Source organism: Danio rerio, chromosome 12 (genome assembly GCF_052040795.2).
Source record: "Danio rerio strain M-AB ecotype USA chromosome 12, GRCz13ab, whole genome shotgun sequence".
Taxonomy (NCBI): Eukaryota; Metazoa; Chordata; class Actinopteri; order Cypriniformes; family Danionidae; genus Danio; species Danio rerio.
In genome coordinates, this window is record NC_141032.1 from 33,662,556 (window position 1) to 33,684,278 (window position 21,723).

Below are 21,723 nucleotides of genomic sequence, written 5' to 3' on the forward strand. Positions count from 1 at the left end.
ATTATTTTTTGTGTATAAACTAAATATTTACATTGATATGACCATTAACTCCTAAATTATGATCTATAAAATATTATATGTGAAAGGAATTTAATAAAAAATGTATTATATTATATTATATTATATTATATTATATTATATTATATTATATTATATTATATTATATTATATTATATTATATTATATTTGTCTGGATAAAATCATTTTAATTTTGACCAATAACAAATGATTAATTCCAAAAATTATTATTTTTTAAAAAACAAATAATTATATATATTTTTTATTTACATTTAATTATATTATATTAAAGTATTATTATATTATCAAATACATTAAATCCCAAAAATACACTAAACAGTGCTTAAAAAAAAGTGTAAGCAGCAAAAGACAAGAAGAGTACATGGCAGTAGATGGAGTTCCTCTGACAGACACAAAACTAAAGTGCATTTTGAAAGTTAGTGACAGGACAGGACAACTCATATTTGTTCCTGAAGGCCAGACAGAGCTTATCATTAGCAGCTCCACACCGCCTGACAGAGAGAAGGAGAGAGAGATGATAAAAGCCTGCCCTGACCTGCTGCTTCTGTACATAAACACCTGATTGTTATCAGTGACACTGCCATGTTCCATCACTCCATTACAGCAAGTGCCTCTGGGACACAAACAGCACACACACACACGTCATTCATTCAGTCCATCCACACCCTCTGTCTGCAAGAAAACCAAGAAACACACTTGCTAGTACTGTACAGTCTGACACAACCACTCCAAACATTCATATTCACAATAAAAGAAAAGGAAACTGTATGTCAAGTAGTTTCAGCAGGTCAGAGTTTTCTTTTTTGGCAATAAACACATACAGATATCGAGCAAATTAAGGGAGCACTTGAACATTTTTCAGTTTCTCTGAATACAAGATTTATAATTATGCTTTTGAGTGAAACATAATGCTGTTTTATTTGTACTACTCTTAAAAATTGTTACATTTTAAAATAAAAGGGCTGTTGTTTACAGAAAAGGGCAGTCTGCTTTTATAATGTTGATACAATACAATTTTCATATTTTAGACAATATAATATAAATGTTTTGCCGTTAAGAGAGTTTAAAATAGTATATTCAAATCACAACAATTGTTTTTTATTAATTGGGCCATCATTTTTATTTTTAAATAAATGAACAAACAAACAAACAAATAAATGGCAATGTTTTATTTTATTTAAAAAACATAAATACTATATGTTTTTTTTCAAAAATTAAAAAAAAAATTCAAACAAATAACAACAATTAAAATAAAAATATTAACACAACATTTTGACTTTAAAAAGTTTAGTCAATACAGGGGAAAACTCTAATTTTCAAAACACAACAACTGAAAACATTTTGTTATTCTGACCATATTTTATAAATAAATCATTTAAATAAATATTTTATAAATATTGAAAGAAATGTTGTCAGACCTTTACAGAATACTATTTTATTTATTATTATTGAAAAGATATATAAATATAATCTATAATCTTTTCACTAATAATAAACAAATATATATATATATATATATACATATATAAATTCCCTAATGTAAAATACAGTTGAAGTCAGAATTATTAAACCCCCTGAATTATTAGCGCCCCTGTTTATTTTTTTCCCCCCAATTTCTGTTTAATGGAGAGAAGATTTTTTCAACAAATTTCTAAACATAATAGTTTTAATAACTAGTTTCTAAAAACTGATTTATTTTATCTTTGCCATGATGACAGTACATAATATTTTAGTAGATATTTTTCAAGACACTTCTATACAGCTTAAAGTGACATTTAAAGGCTTAACTAGGTTAATTATGTGACCTAGAAAGGCTAGAGTATTTGGGCAACTTATTGTACAATGATGGTTTGTTCTGTAGACTATCGAAAAAATTATAAACTGTTTTTTATAAAAAATAGAAAGATGCAAAAGCCTCTAAATGCCATCTGAAATGTTCTTCTAAAATGACCATTTTTCTCAACCTCCTATGTTTAAATTCGGTTATTTCACTTTAAAGGCAATGGAAAAAAAGGGATTTTTCAATTCTACAAAAGCTATATATCACAAAACACCCTTTCTTTTAAAACATACTTTATTTCAATACAACACTACAGGAAAAATGACATAGATCATGTATAATTTAAGTATACATTAATTAAAATCTTTTTAACTCTGTAATGAGAAACATTGAAACTATTTCCCAAATGTTACAGCTCTTATGAAGTAAACAAACATATAAATAATATATAATAAATATATAATAAATTTAATAAAATAATAAATAAATAATAATATATAATAAATGTAAACTATTATTATTAATTTATTATTTTCTGTAGAGGCCAGTATATTTTATATTTGTACTTATAAGTGTATAAGTGTTTACTTCTTTGTCTTTTCATTTTATTTTGTTTAGCTCCAAACTATGTATCTTTTTCTCCCTTTGTATATTTGCATTGTTTTATTTAATAAATGAATAACAAACAAATAATTAAGCAACTAAAACATCCTGCATACATTTGTACTTCAACATAATAAATAATCTACAAAACACTATACTGCAGGTTTATAATAAACAACAAACACAAAGTGATTTTTAACAACAAAGATCAATGCACACATACACAGAGCCACTACAGCACCTATATATGCATTTATAAACCATCAACTTCAGCTTTAGTAAAAATCAACTGCCTCCACCTAGTGGCAGGAGGACTCACACTCGCAACAAACACCCACATTGACACAAAGACAACCCCTACAACAATGCAAAAACACCTTTGACATTATTCATACCAAGTATCTCCATGATGATCATCTGTATAATGTATAATACATATCAGAGCCTCCCACTTCACACGCACACACACATGTACATAGCCAGATGTATGTATATATATGCGTTGGACTGAGGTGTATGTATGGTAGAAGAATAAGTGTGACCCTTGCAGCTGCTCTCCAGGGCATAAATAAACATGCCGGCGCTGGGCAGCCCTCTAATCACAGGCCCCGAATCAAATTTATTCCACCATTAATATTTTAGCACACAGCCATGTGAGAGAGCATGAATGATTAATTTAGACATCACCTCTGTCACAATGCGTTACCCATCTGGCCCCTGATCCACCTTTGAGAATACTAAACAAAGACTTTTTTTTTGGAGTTTTTTGGCATTAATGTCTAGCTTTGGGGAGGAATGACATTTTGGAAATGTTTATTTGCATGCATATATACGTGTACATTGGAAAATACATGCAAGATGGATAACTTGAATAAGCTGTGCTTCTGATGATCGCTGGTGGGTGCTAGCCCCCCCCAAAAAAAATCTGTCAGCACAGTATTATAGAAATTGTAATCATGTGCTCTGCCTGTAAAGCATTTTTTTTACTGACAGATGTAACTGCCAGCTTAAGTTTAACCAATGCGAGTCAGCAGTGCCTAAAAGTGGGAGTGGTCTAAAATGTATCTCAATGTACAAAAAATTTGTACTAAGTAGAGTTGTCACGATACTGGAATTCGGTACCAGTCGGTACAGAAATTATAAAAACGTCCATTTCCCGCAAACATTTGAGCGCTGTGATTTGCCATTGTGTTCAACAAAAATGAATGTGATTGGCAATGAAGGTCATCAGTTCATTAAAATCATCAATGTTTGCTGAGTGTAACCAGAGAAACAAACACACTGTGCGTTTCAGTCACATCGATCAGCTGGTTTGTCTATAATAGGGATGTAACGATTTATCGTTGTACGATTTATTGCGATGCAAAAATGTCACAATATGCATCGTGGCATTATGACGATTTTATTACGATACGACGTCCGTTTTCTCTTATTAGTTGAGCTGTTTGCACGTGAACTACGTTCCACCTGCTGTCGCACGTGAGTTCAGATTGCAGCAGCAGTGATGTTAGCAGACCAAGATGAGTGGAGTTGAAATAGAGGATGGCCCATTCTCTCTAAATCAGACGTCTGGCAACATTTCGGTTGTACAGTCATTGCTTTAGACTCGTCCGCTTTTTGACACGCATACTGGGTCAAACATAGCTGAAGTTTTAAAGTCTTCACAGTGATTTACATACTTTGGACAGCGACATGGATACCTCCTAATGGTGTTGAAAGAGTCACATACTGTATTTATAAGGTACAATTCACCCTAAAATATCATTGTGTCTTCATATAATGATTTATTGGCGGCTGCAAAATCACACATGACGTGAGCTGACCGTGAGCTGTAACTACAGAGGGTGGACTATGATAGACGCGCGCGTCTGCTTCAGTAAACAGAACCTGCAGGTAGTGACTAACAGGTAATAAAGTAGTAAACACCATTCAGTTTGTGGAACAGAGTGATCTTTCAGGAGCCGCGTATGAAGTATGAACAGCAGTGGAAATGAAACCAAAAGCGTGCACATTATTTAAATAATCATATCGCATTTTAGAATTATGATCACGACGAGCATTAACTCTTTTGAGTACAGAGGTACACAAAAATGCACGTCAACATGATACACTTGATAGCGCCGTCATCAGCGACGCCGAAGAAATAGTAAACCTGCCAAAACCGCTGAAAAGAGCACGACTGTCCTGTGTAATGAAAAGACGGCCACCCTGTAACTCATCATGCCCAACATGAAGACAGCCATCCATAAAAACCTCTCAGACAGATACACATAAGTTCAGGATTATCTTTTAGAACTGCTGATTACCTGGAAATGTGGATTTTTTTTTTGCACACACAAAAAACGCAAGTGACCAAGCAAAGCCTTAAGCTCTTACTGTTAAATTCAATTGAATAGAAAGCTATTTGTTTTGCACCTTTACTTAAATTGTTCCTTAATTTTGTCTCTGTCATTTCAATAATATTTTATAAGAAGTTTTTAAATTGTTTTATTTTCCATTTTCCTGTTTAATTTATTTTCTTAAAGAAGGTTCAGTTTAACAAGTTGAAACAAAAGAAATACATAAAAAATAGTTTACTTGGTAATAATTTTTTTTTAATAAAATTTGCATTTCAGTTTAATTTTAAATTTTTATTCCAAATATCGTGATACATATCGAATCGTGAACATTATATCGTGATACACTTTGTATCGTGAGCTGAGTGTATCGTTACACCCCTAGTCTATAAGCTGACATACGAGTGATCTGCTGATGAAAACCGGCTTGATAATGCTCGGTGGACCAAGGTTATTGTATAGTTGACGAAAACAAACTAAAAAACTAAAACTAAAATTGAAAAAATTTTCATTGACGGAAAAAGAAATAAAAACAATTAAAAAAGCCTATAACTAACTGAAACTATATTGTATATATACAAAACTAACTGAAACAAACATTTGTGGGGGTTTTATTTCCTTATTAGTGATCCTGATTGCGATCGAATAATTCATCCGGATCTTCTGAGTGAACCAGTTGAACTAGTTCAATAAATTTAACTGAATCATTTGAAACAATTTGCCTCTCCAGTAAGCACTATTATCCACAAAGACTTACTTTTTAACATGCCTGATACGCCCCTTGACTTGATCTAAACCAATTTCCTGAGTTATTCAGTTATTACAACAGTACACAGACATCGGATTTGAGAAAAAAACTAAACTTAAACTAAGCAATTTCAAAATATAGACACAAATAAAAACGAGCAAATCTGCATCTAAAAACTAAATAAAACTAACTGAATTTGAAAACAAAAAGTCAAAATTAAATAAAAAGTAGAACGAATAAAAAACGTAAACTAAAACTATTATAGCCCTGTAGTAAACACAATGGCAAATCAGCTGTGTTTAAGAACAAGCTCAACAGAACTTAAATGTTTGCGGAAAATTGACATTTTTAAAATTTCAGTATCAATTGGTACCGAATTTCAGTATTGTGACAACCTAAGTACTAAGTACTATTTTATCAAAAGTAAATAAAAAAAATCTTATTTTATAATATTATGCCAACAGAAATGATAAGAAATAAAGAAATAGCCCAAATATATTTGAAACTGATTAATACACAGGTTCTTTAAAAACAAACAAAATTAAAGAAAATAAACTACAACACAACTAGATGAATGAAAAAAGTTATTTAAATTACTCAATTTAATTAAATAAATAATTTATTAATAAAAATTCATAAAACTATTAATTTTATAAAATTTTGAGCTAGAGCTGCCCAATTAATCAAAAAAAGATCACAATCTCGAATCGACCCCCTAGACGATCTTAATCCAGCATTTCTACAATTGTGTCAATCATATTTTCAAGTTCAGGAGAGAAGCAATGGTGGCTGCACAAGTCTTCACATTGTTTTACATCCGTTGTTCAGCAATGTGGACATCTCCAAAGGGTGTTGAAAGAGTCACATGCTTCATTTATAAGATATAAATCACCCCAAAAATGTCATTTCTGTCTTCATGTAATGTATTTGCGACAGCAAAATCACAGGTGACGTGAGCTAACCATCAGCTGTTACCACAGAGAGGACGGGCGAGAATGAGGTCTACTTTAGTGAACAGAACTCGAAAAGGCTGTGAATAACAGGTCATAAAGTTCTAAATAACATTCAGTTTGCGGCACAGTGATCTCGCGGGAAGTGAACCACTCTTAGCACTGAAAATGAAACCGAAAGCGCACACAATGTTGCCAGATGTAGCAAACAGATTCCAGCCCAAAAAGTATCCAAAACCCGCCGAAAGGCAAAAATACCCACCCAGTCTTCTGTATTCACGAAAATCACGTCAGTGACTGATTTTAAGCAGAAAATTACAGATTGTAAGCATATGTCTCAAACACAATTATTCAGCATCAGGATTAATGACCAGGACGAATCTAAAGTCTGTTCAAGTCCACCATTCCAAGTCTATACAAAATTTAGCATTTTAACCAACAGTACAACTACACAAAACCTATTGCTGTTTCACCACATGTTTGAGAATAACAATAATAACAGCCCACTCAAATCAACCCACTCATTAACCTTTATTTTATATCTACACAATCACGAGAAAAATTGCCTAAAATAAAGATCTCAATTTTCTCACAATTCTGTAGATATAAAATAAAAGGTTAATATGAATGAGATGTTTTTCTCATTTTAGCCAGAATCATGCAGCTCTCTTTTGAGCATAAAAAAAGAAAATAATTAAAATGCTATACTATTTAATTTGGATTCCTTAAAAAATGCTAAAGTTTACTGTAAAAAAATCCAGTTTACTCATGTTGTTCCAAAACAAATCGATTAAGTTAACATTTTTACAAATTTTAACAATTTAAGTTGATTGAATAGAAAATAACAAAGTTGTCCCAAAAAGAATTTAAAAATTGAGTTGTTTCAGCTCATTTTAAATAAGTAGTTTGAACCAGCAGCAAAATTATTGATAAAATGCTACACTATAAGTGATATCAATATTTTCCAACAAAGAAAATAATTAAATACTAAAATGTGTAATAAAAAAATTCTAAGCAAAATATATTACATTTAAAAAACTAGGCATAATCTCTTTCAACATAAAATTACCAACAGTAAATAATACTTTTACTTTTTTTAAAATTACTAGGGCATCTTTTATTTTTCACTACCAGCCACTCATGATTTAAATCTTAACAAAAGGGTTTTTGCTAACATCTAAGATTAACATCTTAGCAAAAGGGTTTTCCAATCCAAAAGTTATCACTGCAGCTCCTGGCTGTACACCATGACCTTGGCAAAACTCCCTCGATGTGTGACACACACACAAATCCTGATTGGCTTAGGTTGTGCTTGTCTAGTAAACAGAGATCACAGATTACATAGAAACACAATCATGCCATCCCTGCCATCTAAAGGGCCTGAGGGTTTGGGCAACACCATGTGTGTGTGTGTGTGTGTCTGTGTTTGTGTGTATCTGTGTGTACCTGTCGAGACACAAGCCGTCATAAGAGAAGGAGGAAGGTGTCACTCTAGTGATGTGTTGGCATGTGCCCTCGGGTGCTTTCAAGTTGGCTGTCATTTTGTTATTCCTTTCCGCCTCTTGGCCCATTATTGAAATAAATAACAAAAAAAATTAGTGGTGTCATTCCGAGCCGAGCAAGATGGAGGAAATCACATTGACACTTGTCACCAACACGCCTCGCGTCTGCGTCTCCTCGACAGGCCTCTCTGGAGACGCTAGCTTAGCTTTAGCCTCCCTGGAGGATCCACCTTTTTCCACACGTGACGAGTGCGTTTCAAATTATGGGCTGCGCTTGCAGTTTGGAGAACTTCCATTAAACAGAATTAAAAGAAATCCTCCTAAATAATAAGCATCTGCTACAAATAATCCGGTAACACTTTACAATAAGGGTGCATTAGTTAACATTAGTTAATGCATTAGTTAACATGAACTAACAATGAATAACACATTTATTAAGCATTACCTAACCTTTGTTAATGTTAACTAAACATTTATTTATGTGTTAGCTAATGCATTAGTAAACATGATCTAACAGTAATTAAGGACTTTGTTCAGCATTACCTAATCTTTGTTAATGTTTATTTACACATTATCTAATGCATCTCTTTACATGAACAGCTTAATTAGTTAATGTTTACTCACTCATACACTAACGCATTTGTTAATGGATTAGATCACTTGATCTTATAATGAACAACACATTTATAAAGCAATACTGAATCCTTGTTCATGAAAACTTACAATGTTAGTTCACGCGTTAGTTAACACGAACAACATGTTAGCATAATTGGTAAAGCTTTTAATAAGTGCATAGTTTCTGATCAATGTCAGGGACAAAGGAGGACTCTTTTGGAGTGTATTACATCAGAACCTCAGCTTTAACTGTTATTCATGTTTGCTAACACTTTACTAACATGATTTATCATTAACAAAGCATTTATTCATAGAATTATGATCCTTATTGTAAAGTGTACACTATTTTAACATTACCTAATGCTTAACTAGCATTAATTAACACATTACTAACATGATTTATCATTAACAAAGCATTTATTCATAGAATTTTGATCCTTATTGTAAAGTGTACACTATTTCAACATTATCTAATGCTTAAGTAACGTTAATTAACACTTTACTAACATGATTTATCATTAACAAAGCATTTATTAATAGAATTTTGATCCTTATTGTAAAGTGTACACTATTTCAACATTATCTAATGCTTAAGTAACGTTAATTAACACTTTACTAACATGATTTATCATTAACAAAGCATTTATTCATATAATTATGATCCTTATTGTAAAGTGTACACTATTTCAACATTATCTAATGCTTAAGTAACGTTAATTAACACTTTACTAACATGATTTACCACCAAACTAACAATAACTAATGTTACTAACATCTGTGGGTTCATTAAAACAGTCATTATTGATTTTCCTGGACCCAAAAAATACTCAAAACCATGTATCACTCAGACTTTCAAAACCTTTAATACATTACATTATGTCAATTATAAAAACATAAACACATTTTTAGTTTTAAGATAATTAATCTCTGCAAAACTGGGAAAGTGGTTATTGCCAAGATTGCCAAGGTTCATGGTACTTCCAGGATGCAAATGTTGTTTAATAAGTGGCATAAGGTGATTGCAGGACCTTTGATGAACAAGCAAAAAAGCTTTTTGTGTGTGTTTGTGTGTGTGCAACCCCCAGCCTTCCAAAGACACATTTTCTTCTGTGCCACGTCTTCCACGTCCATACTGCAAAATATGCACGCAATAAACACAAAGATAAATATACAATATAAATAAGTTAAATACAGATAAGGTGTTCAACAAATCAACAATTATTTGGTGCTTTAAGCACACAATGACATTTTATTATTTCTGTATTATGTCTTGCATGTAAGTTATATATTATTCATCTTTTATTTGTGGAGGAAGTTGATTTCATCATGTATGCATCAATCTTTATTGTGCAAACAACAAATGGTTAATGTATTCACGTTCAACATGCACAAAGCAACATAAATATGTCTAACTGTATGCAATTAATTAGTATTATTAGTTGTTTTAAAATATTAAAATTCACTGCTTACCTGCTGTTGCACTGAATTCTATTACTTCCGTTTCTTTATTGGGCTGTGGTCGCGGCTCGCGGGCACGAGCGCAGGTGAAAGGGTTCCGGAAGTAAAATTCGCGATCATTAATTCAAAGTTTTACCGTAATTATTTGATTCCAGAAGACGCATTTGTCAATAACTCTTTAGCGATGTGGTTGTATATAAGTTGCTATTGTGGTTGCGAATTAGGAATTCGTTGGCAAGCTTTTGTAGTCCATTAAAAAAACTACACTACCCATAATTCGTCAACAGTCTGGCGGGTAACGGAAGTTGTGCTTGATGATGGCAAGCGGTTAAATGGAGGAAAGTAATTTGAGCTCTTGCCTTCAAGCGGGAGAAAGACCAAAGAAAAACCAAACGATGAATTTACAGAAATGTCTGGTAAGTAGCTTTAATCAAACATTTTTACCAAATGGTAACACTTTTTAATATTGCTGAACTTAATATTAGGTCATACTTATAGTTTACTAACATGAACCGACAATACATGTATTAAAGTATTTAAGTTATTGATTAACAATAATTAATGAAAATACAGTTGATTATTGTTTGTTAATGTTAACCAGCACATCTTTTAGAAATACATTTTAATATTTTACATTAGTAAAATGTAAGATTTTAATAATACATTAGTAAATGGTTGATAAATTATGTTCATTGTTTGTTCATGTTTGTAAATCCATTACCTAACATGAACTATGATTCCTGTAACGTTAACAAATGTACTTTTTTTGTAATCTAATGTTTATTGTAGTTACTCAACCATGGAAGGTGGTGAAGTGCAACAAAGGAGTCAGATGCGTTCCGAAAGTATGGTGTGGACCGAAACATGATTATGCAGAGTGCAGCTATTGCTGAACTGGCCATTGCAGCTCCTATTCTATGCAGAACTATACAGAAATTCAAAATAAACAGGGAGAGAAATTATTAAGCATTTACTCAAAATTGTCAAGATGATATTATGGCAGATGAGAGCATTGCACACAAAATACAAGCCATGAAAAATGAGGGGAAATTGCTTTTAATAAAAAAAAATTATTGATTGTTGTAAAGAAAAAAAAAGTTTTTTATGTATATGTATATACACTTTTTATACTTTATTTTTTTTATAATTATTATGTTACTTATTTGTTTCTTGTTTTATATTATTGCACAGTATATGTTATGTAATGTACAGTAATAAAGATTTTGAAAGTCTAAGTGATACATGGTTTTGAGTGATTTTGGGATCCAGGAAAATCAAAAATGAACCCACAGATGTTAGTAACATTAGTTATTGTTAGTTTGGTGGTAAGTCATGTTAGTAAAGTGTTAATTAATGTTAGTTAAGCATTAGGTAATGTTGAAATAGTGTACACTTTACAATAAGGATCATAATTCTATTAATAAATGCTTTGTTAATGATAAATCATGTTAGTAAAGTGTTAATTAACATTACTTAAGCATTAGATAATGTTGAAATAGTGTACACTTTACAATAAGGATCAAAATTCTATTAATAAATGCTTTGTTAATGATAAATCATGTTAGTAAAGTGTTAATTAACGTTACTTAAGCATTAGATAATGTTGAAATAGTGTACACTACAATAGGGATCATAATTCTATGAATAAATGCTTTGTTAATGATAAATCATGTTAGTAATGTGTTAATTAATGCTAGTTAAGCATTAGGTAATGTTGAAATAGTGTACACTTTACAATAAGGATCAAAATTCTATGAATAAATGCTTTGTTAATGATAAATCATGTTAGTAAAGTGTTAATTAACGTTACTTAAGCATTAGGTAATGTTGAAATAGTGTACACTTTACAATAAGGATCACAATTCTATTAATAAATGCTTTGTTAATGATAAGTCATGTTAGTAAAGTGTTAATTAACGTTACTTAAGCATTAGGTAATGTTGAAATAGTGTACACTTTACAATAAGGATCATAATTCTATGAATAAATGCTTTGTTAATGATAAATCATGTTAGTAAAGTGTTAGCAAACATGAATAACAGTTAAAGCTGAGGTTCTGATGTAATACACTCCAAAAGAGTCCTCCTTTGTCCCTGACATTGATCAGAAACTATGCACTTATTAAAAGCTTTACCAATTATGCTAACATGTTGTTCGTGTTAACTAACGCGTGAACTAACATTGTAAGTTTTCATGAACAAGGATTCAGTATTGCTTTATAAATGTGTTGTTCATTATAAGATCAAGTGATCTAATCCATTAACAAATGCGTTAGTGTATGAGTGAGTAAACATTAACTAATTAAGCTGTTCATGTAAAGAGATGCATTAGATAATGTGTAAATAAACATTAACAAAGATTAGGTAATGCTGAACAAAGTCCTTAATTACTGTTAGATCATGTTTACTAATGCATTAGCTAACACATAAATAAATGTTTAGTTAACATTAACAAAGGTTAGGTAATGCTTAATAAATGTGTTATTCATTGTTAGTTCATGTTAACTAATGCATTAACTAATGTTAACTAATGCACCCTTATTGTAAAGTGTTACCAATAATCCTTATTCAGATTGACGTTTGAATATGTGCTTTATTGTTAACCCTTATGAAAATAACATTACGTTTAGTATTTGGTATTTTAGCATGACATTATTCACAGAGCATATCTGTAGTCAAAGCTCTCAAGTTCAATGTATTTTGTTCTACAATAGAGTGATATTAAATATATTTCAAGTCAAGTCAAGTTTAGCTTTACTGTCATTCCACGAAATGCGTGGACATACAGCGAGAGGAAATGTCATGCCTCGCAAGACCACGGTGCTACATAAATAAACATAATCATAAATATGAACACAGCATGGACACAAGAGCTATTTAAACCTGTACATAACTGACATATTGAAGAGGTATTACTAACTATACATATACTACATACTTGACTATAGACACAACACTTAAGACACACTATACAAGTACTTTACATAAAAGTACTTGTTCAAAAGAGGTATTTTAAAGTTGAAGAAAACTTGTAGTGAAAGAGGATTTGTGGTACAATCACAAGTAAACATTGTTTTGCTTATTTAGTCCTGGTAAGATGGAGTTTAAGCCAAGTGTCCAGTGCATATAGAGAGAAGAGTATTTCAGGTGGTTTGTCAAGCCCACTTACCTGTGTGAGGTCATTTGGTAACTCAATTAGGTTTTCATTTATTATTGTACGGGAGAACACTGAGGAGAATAATGAAACCTCACTGTGCCCATTTTTATCCCCAACTTTTTGAACGTAACCATTAAAATAGCATGTTCAACTTAAATGATAACGCAAGTTTCAAAGGCAGATATATGATTTTAACCGAATTTTAAAAGTTTCAAAAAGTTAAGCAAAACAAAAGTTATGTGCATTTATGTTAATAAAATTAATAAAACAATAAATGTATATTTTAATGAGTACATATATATATATATATATATATATATATATATATATATATATATATATATATATATATATATATATATATATATATATATATATATATAACTATGTGCTTCACAGCAAGAAGGTTGATGGTTCGAGTCCTGGCTTGGGTCAGTTAGCATTTCTGTGTGGAGTTTGCATGTTCTCCCTGTGTTCGTGTGGGTTTCCTCCAGGTGCTCCGGTTTTTCCCACAGTCCAAAGACATGCACTATAGGTGAATTAAATAAACTAAATTGGCCGTAGTGTACGTGTGTGAATGTAAGAATGTATGGGTGTTTCTCAGTGTTGGGTTGGGCAAAACATATGTATGGATAAGTTGGATAAGTTGGTGGTTCATTCTGCTGTGGCAACCCCACATTAATAAAAGGAATAAGCCGAAAGAAAAATTAATGAATGAAAGAATGCTTCAGCATACAATTTACAGAAAATCTAAGCCAAATATCTGATGAACTTATATTCAGAATTTTAAGTTGATACCTCAAAAAATTTGCTTTCAGTAACATTTAGTTTGAACTGTATTTTTTTCAATACAATATTTGTTAAGTAGACAACATATTTTCATGTAGTATGGGAAGTTTGGTGGTATTTGATCTAAATTTAGCCTCTAAAAAAGGTTACATGTTGAGTGCTGTAGCAAAGTAATGTTTTTCAACACAAATGCTTATACTATTAAATCGCAAATTAATAATTAATGTTGGTCAGCAATAATTTTCAAACATCAAATATGGAAACAAGACATTTAAGTTTTCAAATGATAGTTTTTTATGATTGCGTTATGCTTAATGGGGTTCAATCTATTACTTTTCCTATATAACAAAATGCAAACAAAAAAAAGTTAAATATGAATGTAAAATAATATCTGAAAACATATCCAACATTTTATTTACATATCCAAAGATATATAGTTTGTCATGATTAGATTAGGATTTGACTGCAATATAGTAAAATAAACCTAAGCCTCCTGGTGGCGGGACGCTGACAGATAAGATAAAACACTTCACTGATTAGTTACAGTTTAATAGAAGATATTCCCATAATTCTCGCAAAGCCTCATGGGAAGCAGGAAAAAGGTGGATATGCTCAGATCTCCCAGATGCCCGTTTCTTCCATAGGGTTAAGCTCAAACAGCCTTAAAATTTGCACCCTGCGCATGATGCAACGATCTGGCAGGAAGCAAATAATTTTCATAAGAGTCTACTACGAATGTCTTCAGAGACATCAACTGGAAACATTAAAATGAAAAGGCGGAACGGCGCGCAAAAGAAAATCTCCATCGACATTAGAGAGCGGCAGGGTCAGGGAGCTAGTGAGAGCCATCCTAGTGGAAATGTGTGGGACCAGGAACAGAGGAAGGCCTCTGCCCAAACAGGAACACGATCGATATGTCATCCGCTACCGCGTTACTGGATGATCTTGTGCCAGGGGTTACCCTCACTCTCTGACAAAGCAGAGGAGGTGGATCCAGAAGAAAGGCCAACGCGGAGGATAAAAAATAATAATAAAAAACTCAAAAACTGGCTCTTTTCTTGTCTGCGTGCAGTGTTGAGGCTGTGGTAATGGATTTTGACATAGAGCCGGCAGGCCGGAGTGAAGAGAGGGAGCCGAGTGTTCAGTCGATATCTGAGTAGTGCGGATGGGCTAAACCCCTGGCACTCGCAGGCAGGCTGACCACTGATCATTAGAAAGTCAATGAGTCCTCCAATGCTTGAAGCCAACTTTCAGAGGGACAAAACGAAGCGTTAGCCTTGCGCCGGATGGATGCACGGTAAACATACAGACACGTACACAACCTGCTGTGCACAGGCCTGAATGTGGACATGAACAATAAAGCAGAGCTGAAACAACCCACAACTGATACAGACAGACATACAGAATCCTAAAGTCAGCATAATATTCTGAGCACAGGTCCTGCTTGACTCAGCAGTACATAATGTTCTAAGGAATAAAAATACAACAATCATTTGCTTCATTGCTGAAATGACTACACTTTTATCAAGCACACTTACATTCTGACCAGCGAGGAGACCTTTAAAGCGATAAATCTTAAAATACTCACTATTTACTCACCCTCAAGTGGTTTCTAACATTTATGTGTTTTTTTTTCTGTTGAATGTTAAAGAAGATACTTTGAGGAAAGCTCAAGCCTGTAACCACTGAATTTTATAGTAGGAAAAACAAATACTATGGAAGTCGATGGTTGCAGCTTTCCTTTGTGAGTTTATTTTTCTATTGAACATTAAAGCATATTATGAAGAAAGCTGGAAGCATGTAAACTGAATTACATAGCAGGAAAAAAATACTATTAAGGTCAATGGTTACAGGTTTGCAAAAATTCTATCTCTTCTATCCCTTTAAATACACTTCAATTAAAACATTGGCCAAAATTGGACATGACGAATATTAACATTCTACACTATTTAAAACCATAATATTCAACTGATTGCAGACGTTATAAATTATTACTTGATAACTGGCCAATAATGATAAGCTTAAATCCTAAATATCTAAAGCTTAATTGAATTGTATACAGTTAATTACGGTGACCGAGAGCTTAATGCATTGCAAAAAAACAGCAAATTGAGACAAGACCTTCATCAGTTTGACAGCACACATGCAGCAAATCCTCAAATAAAAAAAACACACTGCATTTTCACACAACACAAACAAATTAATAAAATGTGCTGCATTTTCTGACGTGCAAACAATTTACGAAAACGCGCTGCATTTTCACACAACAAAACGTGACAGACATCGATGTGCCATGACTACTGCTCAATGAATTTGAAGGTGATATTTGAGTTCTTGGTTTGTTTATTTTATTATCCTAATTCCCTTGTCTTTTGTATTGTATTGGCCTAATTACAACAACCTAAATCACCGGGTCTGTAAGTTTTTAGCGTCTTCTTAAAAACATTTCTGTTGTGGTCTGTGCTATTTGAAAGTGTTGTGAGAAAATGCAACAAGTTTTCGTAAATTGTTTGCTTTGTGAGAAAATTTAGCACATTACATAATCTTTTTGCGTTGAGAGAAAATGCAACGCATTTTTGTAAATGATTTGCGTTATGAGAAAATGCAGCGTGTTTTCATAAACTGAGTTGTGAGTAAATGCAGCGTGTTTTCATAAACTGAGTTGTGAGAAAATGCAGCGTGTTTTCGTAAACAGTTTGCATTGTGAGTAAATGCAGCTTGTTTTCGTAAACAGTTTGCATTGTGAGTAAATGCAGCGTGTTTTCGTAAACTGAGTTGAGAGTAAATGCAGCGTGTTTTCGTAAACAGTTTGCATTGTGAGTAAATGCAGCGTGTTTTCGTAAACTGTTTGCATTGTGAGTAAATGCAGCGTGTTTTTGTAAACTGTTTGCATTGTGAGTAAACACACCATGTTTTCGTAAACTGTTCACATTGTGAGAAAATGAAACGCATTTTCGGAAATTGTTTGCATTGTGAGAAAATGCAGCACGTTTTCTTAAACTGTTTGCGTTGTGAGTAAACGCAGAGCGTTTTTTAAAAATGTGTATGCGTTGTGAGGATTTCCAGCATGTGTGCTGTCGAACTAATAAAGATCTTTTCTCAATTTGCTGGTGTTTTTGTAATTTAACGTGTTTTCTTAAATAGCAGCACATTAAGCTCTCGGCAACAGTAGTTAATACAGTTTTATATACTTACCTAAATTTTACAGTTTAAGTACATTTAAAATAAGTTTTATATACAAATTTTATAAATATAAAAATTATGCCTACAGTTTTAAATAATATTTACATATTAATATTATTTACATATTTTAAATATAAATTATATTTCCTTAATATTTTAAGAAACATAAATCAAAAATCACTATAGCATCTGTGCAATAGCCTAGTGGTTAGAGCGCCGACATATGGTGCAGTAGCATGTCAGGGCGTCCCGAGAGTTTGAATACCGGCTCGGGGACATTTCCCTACCCTATACCACCCCCTCTCTCTCTCTCTCCAGCTTCACTTCCTGTCTCAATATTGTCCTATCTAATAAAAGCAAAAAGGCCAAAAATAAATCTTTTTTTTTTTAAATAATCAATAGAGCAAACATAACAACATAAAACATAAACAATAAAAACTAAAATGACGTTAAACAAGTTATATTTTAAACAAATAACATATAAAACTATGCAAAATTAATATTCATGGAATATACTTCATATTCTTATTCATTAAACAGCAACAATAAATTATTCATGCTGCTAATAATTAACTTTAAATGAGCATTAGATGATAAAAAGGTCATCTAACCACCCAATGATATATTAATAATAACATTTTTAATATTAGGTAATAACCAACTAAATTAATTCCTAGTCTTCGTAAAAGTCACAATATTCAAGTAGAATTGGTCGTTTCATCGACTTTCAGAACATGGTGGCATGGAGGACAGGTCTTAATTGAACACGTCTTTTACATTATTGAGCATCTCCTGTCCTGCCCTGCGCGCACAGACACAGAGGGCCCTGGAGAAAAGCGCAGAGCTGATCCAAGGTCAGATCAGACGTGGCCTTTCACCTGCACCAATATGTATATTTAACAGCCTCACCTCCAGCCTTAACTAAACTCAGAAAACAGCGCTCGCTTTTAATTAGCCTCAGAAAAAGCATCTCACAACTTCTAAGCACAACAAAGACAGTCATCAATCAGAGGTGGGTTGATTTGCAGAGCGTGTAGAGCAGATAGACAGGTGTTTGCTTCGTGCTAGATGTGATGTGACTGCAAGCTTCTACTCGCTTTCCAACCCTCAGGGCCACCTTATGTCTCTACCTAGTCTTTCAGCTAATGGGCTGCATAATGGCAAGTTTGACAGAAAAAGAGAAAGAGAGTGAGAGAGAGAGAGAGAGAGAGAGAGAGAGAGAGAGAGAGAGAGAGAGAGAGAGAGAGAGAGAGAGAGAAAGAGGGGTCTGTTCACAAGACCTAGCGAGCTGCGTTTATTATTCGCTCTAAAACTAAACTATTTTCCATTCAGGTCTGTAAAACAAGTGAAAATGATACAGTGAATATGAAAGTGGTTTGCATTATTGGAAATTTATTAATGGTGAAAAGGGATTATAGAGTAATTAAAGTAATTATGGAGAACAAGTCTATTAATATCATAAAAAAATATTAGGGGTTAAATGTTCAACACATTGAGGTCAGAAAGACTTTTTTTAATCCTTTTTTAAGTGCATTTATTTTTAAGTAGTATGTTTGTGCAGCATTAAACTGTGACAGCGATGGTAATATATTTATAATGTTACAAAACACTCAAAATAATTTTATCTAAAAAGAAAGTAAGAAAATACATATATGGTTTCTATTTGTATATATGGTTTCCATGAAAATATTGAACAGCTTTAAACAATAACTATGTTTACATGGACATCAGTACTTAAAGGTACTTTACTTAAAGGTGTTTACATGAGTTGCTTTTTGAATGTTCCTTCTTATGATCCTGTTTGACATATTATAGCATGCATAGCACATTATTTGATTAACTTCTTTGCGTCACCATGCTATCCACATTTCCTCTGGTGTTTCAAGTAATTTCAGGAGTTTTATTTTTAATTTGTTGCCTTTAACTGCAGTTTGGCACTTTCACTTTCATTTGGGAACATTTCATTCATGCCTCCCATGACAATTAATATATTGGATGGAAGTATGAACAGCTGGCAGTGTTGTTTTAATGGAATAAAAAAAAATCTCAGCATTTCACGATGCAGGTGTCTGTATAGTGTACTGAAGAATAAACCGAATATGCAATATGATCCTTACATAATGATAAAAGCAAAACAAGCGTGTTCTAATTTTATATATAAACTATAGGCTAAATATTAAAAAATCCAAGAATTTTTAAGTAATGGAACATTATTCATACATTAATTCATTTTATTTTCGGCTTGGTCCCTTTATTAATCTGGGGTCGCCACAGCGGAATGAACTGCCAACTTATTCAGCATATGTTTTACGCAGCGGATGCCCTTTGAGCTGCAACCCATCACTGGGAAACACCAATACACTCTCATCTACTCGCTTTCTCATACACTACGGATAATTTTAGCTTACCCAATTCACCTGTACCGCATGTCTTTGGACTTGTGGAAGAAACTGGAGCACATGGAGGAAACCCACGCGAACATGGAGAGAACATGCAAACTCCACACAGAAATGGAGTTTTAAAAAAAAAAACTTAAATAAAATTTAAAATTAAAAACAAAAACTAAATGAAACTTAAGCAGTGGCTAATATAAAATGTAAATAAAATAATCATTTGTAAAAATTAATAATAATTTCAGTATAAATGAGCACCAATTCCAATTTTTTTTTTTAAATCTGATGTGCGCTTGTTAAAAAAACAGCTGTGATGGCTCTTTTGCAACAAAAAAACATCAATCAACTGTAAAACATTTTTTTATGTCAAAAAATTTATATTAGGCATGTTTAACTACATATATGATTTTAGTTATTAAGAATACTGTCTTGATTTTTCAAAAGTTTTACATTTATTACTTTAAGCTGCATTTGTACACTGTAAAACCCAATAAGTTAAAGAAACCGAGTGCTACAAACCATTTGAGGTAAAAAAAAAAATTTAAATAATCTATATGAGTACTGTACTTACTCCATTTAAGTTGAAGTAATGAAGTACTTAATTAACTCAGTACTTTAAACATGGAGTTCAAAACTCTTTTCAAATGAACAGAATTAACTTTCAGCCCATTTTGAGTAACCAACACTCATTTCATTTGATAAAGCTGACTGTTAGGTTTTCCAGCATATGGTTGCTGGTTTAGTGTCTTTTAAACATTATTTTTTTATTTTACTTTACAAACATTAAACTGTGCATTGGTCAACCCTGGACATGTTCAGTTAACTATATATATATATATATATATATATATATATATATATATATATATATATATATATATATATATATATATATATATATATATATATATATATATATTATATATATATAAATTATATTATATATATATATATATATATGTATAAAATATATATACAAATTGCAAAACTACACATGTAAGTAAAAAAAATATTCTCAACCAAATAAAGGCTGAAAAAAGAAAAATACAACCAAACCCCAAATTTTGGAACATCTAAAGTTTCCCTTGCTCTGGTGAATAGATCTGCCCAGACTCCTGACTGAAGACTTTAAGGAAGGGGGGGCATGTTAGGAGGAGGCTGTATTTGATGAGATTAAAGTATTATGTCCACAGGTCAGTGTTACAAGCTCTTGAATCTGTTGAAATGTTTACTGAACGTGTGTTTGGCTGATCTGTGAGGCTGGCTTGGCTTATGTGGGTCATTTAAACAGAGCTCACTCTGGAGTGATAAAGTAAATACGCCAAGACTATCACTGCTGATCAAGAAGACCCAAAGGGCAAATAAAGAGGATTCTGCTGGTGGTGAGAGTAACAATATGCGGTGATCACTGGAGCAGAAAGAACCTTTGGCCACTGGGATCATCTGTGGGCGGCTGGATCTACATAATATGCTAGCGAGAGGGCAGGAAGGATGTTAGTTCTTACCTGGTAATGTGTTGTTGTATAAACAAATACTGTGCTGTAAATATATTTTTAGGGCCCAATGACAATACTTTTTTTTATTTTTATTCTTTTTCTTTCCCCAGATTGGCTGTTTTAAATTATTTTTGTTATTATTACTTGCAGAACATATTCTGCTTTATACATTTTTCCATGAAAAAAAAGTAAAACGCTTGTGAAGTCACTCTCGGATCAGCTCTAGAGATAAAGTTCATGTCAGCATATTGCTTTAGTATGTGTGTAGTAACTGAAACCACAGAGCAGACTTCACACATTCATACTTTTAGGCTAGTGTTTCATTCATAGATTACATGACAGTGATCTTTGTATTGCTTATTCTGTTTTGATGGTTGGATTAAATGATTGTGTAAACATTTTTTTGCATTTAAAAAAAAAAAAAAAAAAAAACATATGGTCTATTTTACCTCAATAATGGGACAGATTTCAAACAACATTAAGTGTACAGTGGGTGGCACCTCAAAAGGACCATTACCGCAGTATGTGGTGCTGCTGCGGCACTAAGGGATTAAGAACATGTTTTTAGATGTAACAGCAGTTTGTGACTATGCCACCAGGGGGCACAAAAGGACGGGATGCGAATGGACAGAAATCTATAATAGCTGTAAATACCATGCTACTTGTAAATGAAGA

General features: G+C 32.4%; 1 protein-coding gene and 2 long non-coding RNA genes across 3 annotated transcripts in view; 1 reads left to right on the forward strand and 2 right to left on the reverse strand.

The window, feature by feature from the left end:
* Positions 1–21,723, reverse strand: part of vti1a (vesicle transport through interaction with t-SNAREs 1A) — a gene marked incomplete at its 3' end in the record, with an annotated part of 167,267 nt that overhangs the window by 65,652 nt on the left and 79,892 nt on the right.
* On the reverse strand, positions 8,310–10,085 carry LOC147841433 (uncharacterized). The gene is made up of 3 exons (XR_015504291.1): positions 10,044–10,085; positions 9,254–9,705; positions 8,310–9,028 (listed from the first exon to the last, which is right to left on the reverse strand). It is a non-coding gene; the product is annotated as an uncharacterized LOC147841433 (long non-coding RNA).
* On the forward strand, positions 10,339–11,270 carry LOC147841434 (uncharacterized). The gene is made up of 2 exons (XR_015504290.1): positions 10,339–10,447; positions 10,821–11,270. It is a non-coding gene; the product is annotated as an uncharacterized LOC147841434 (long non-coding RNA).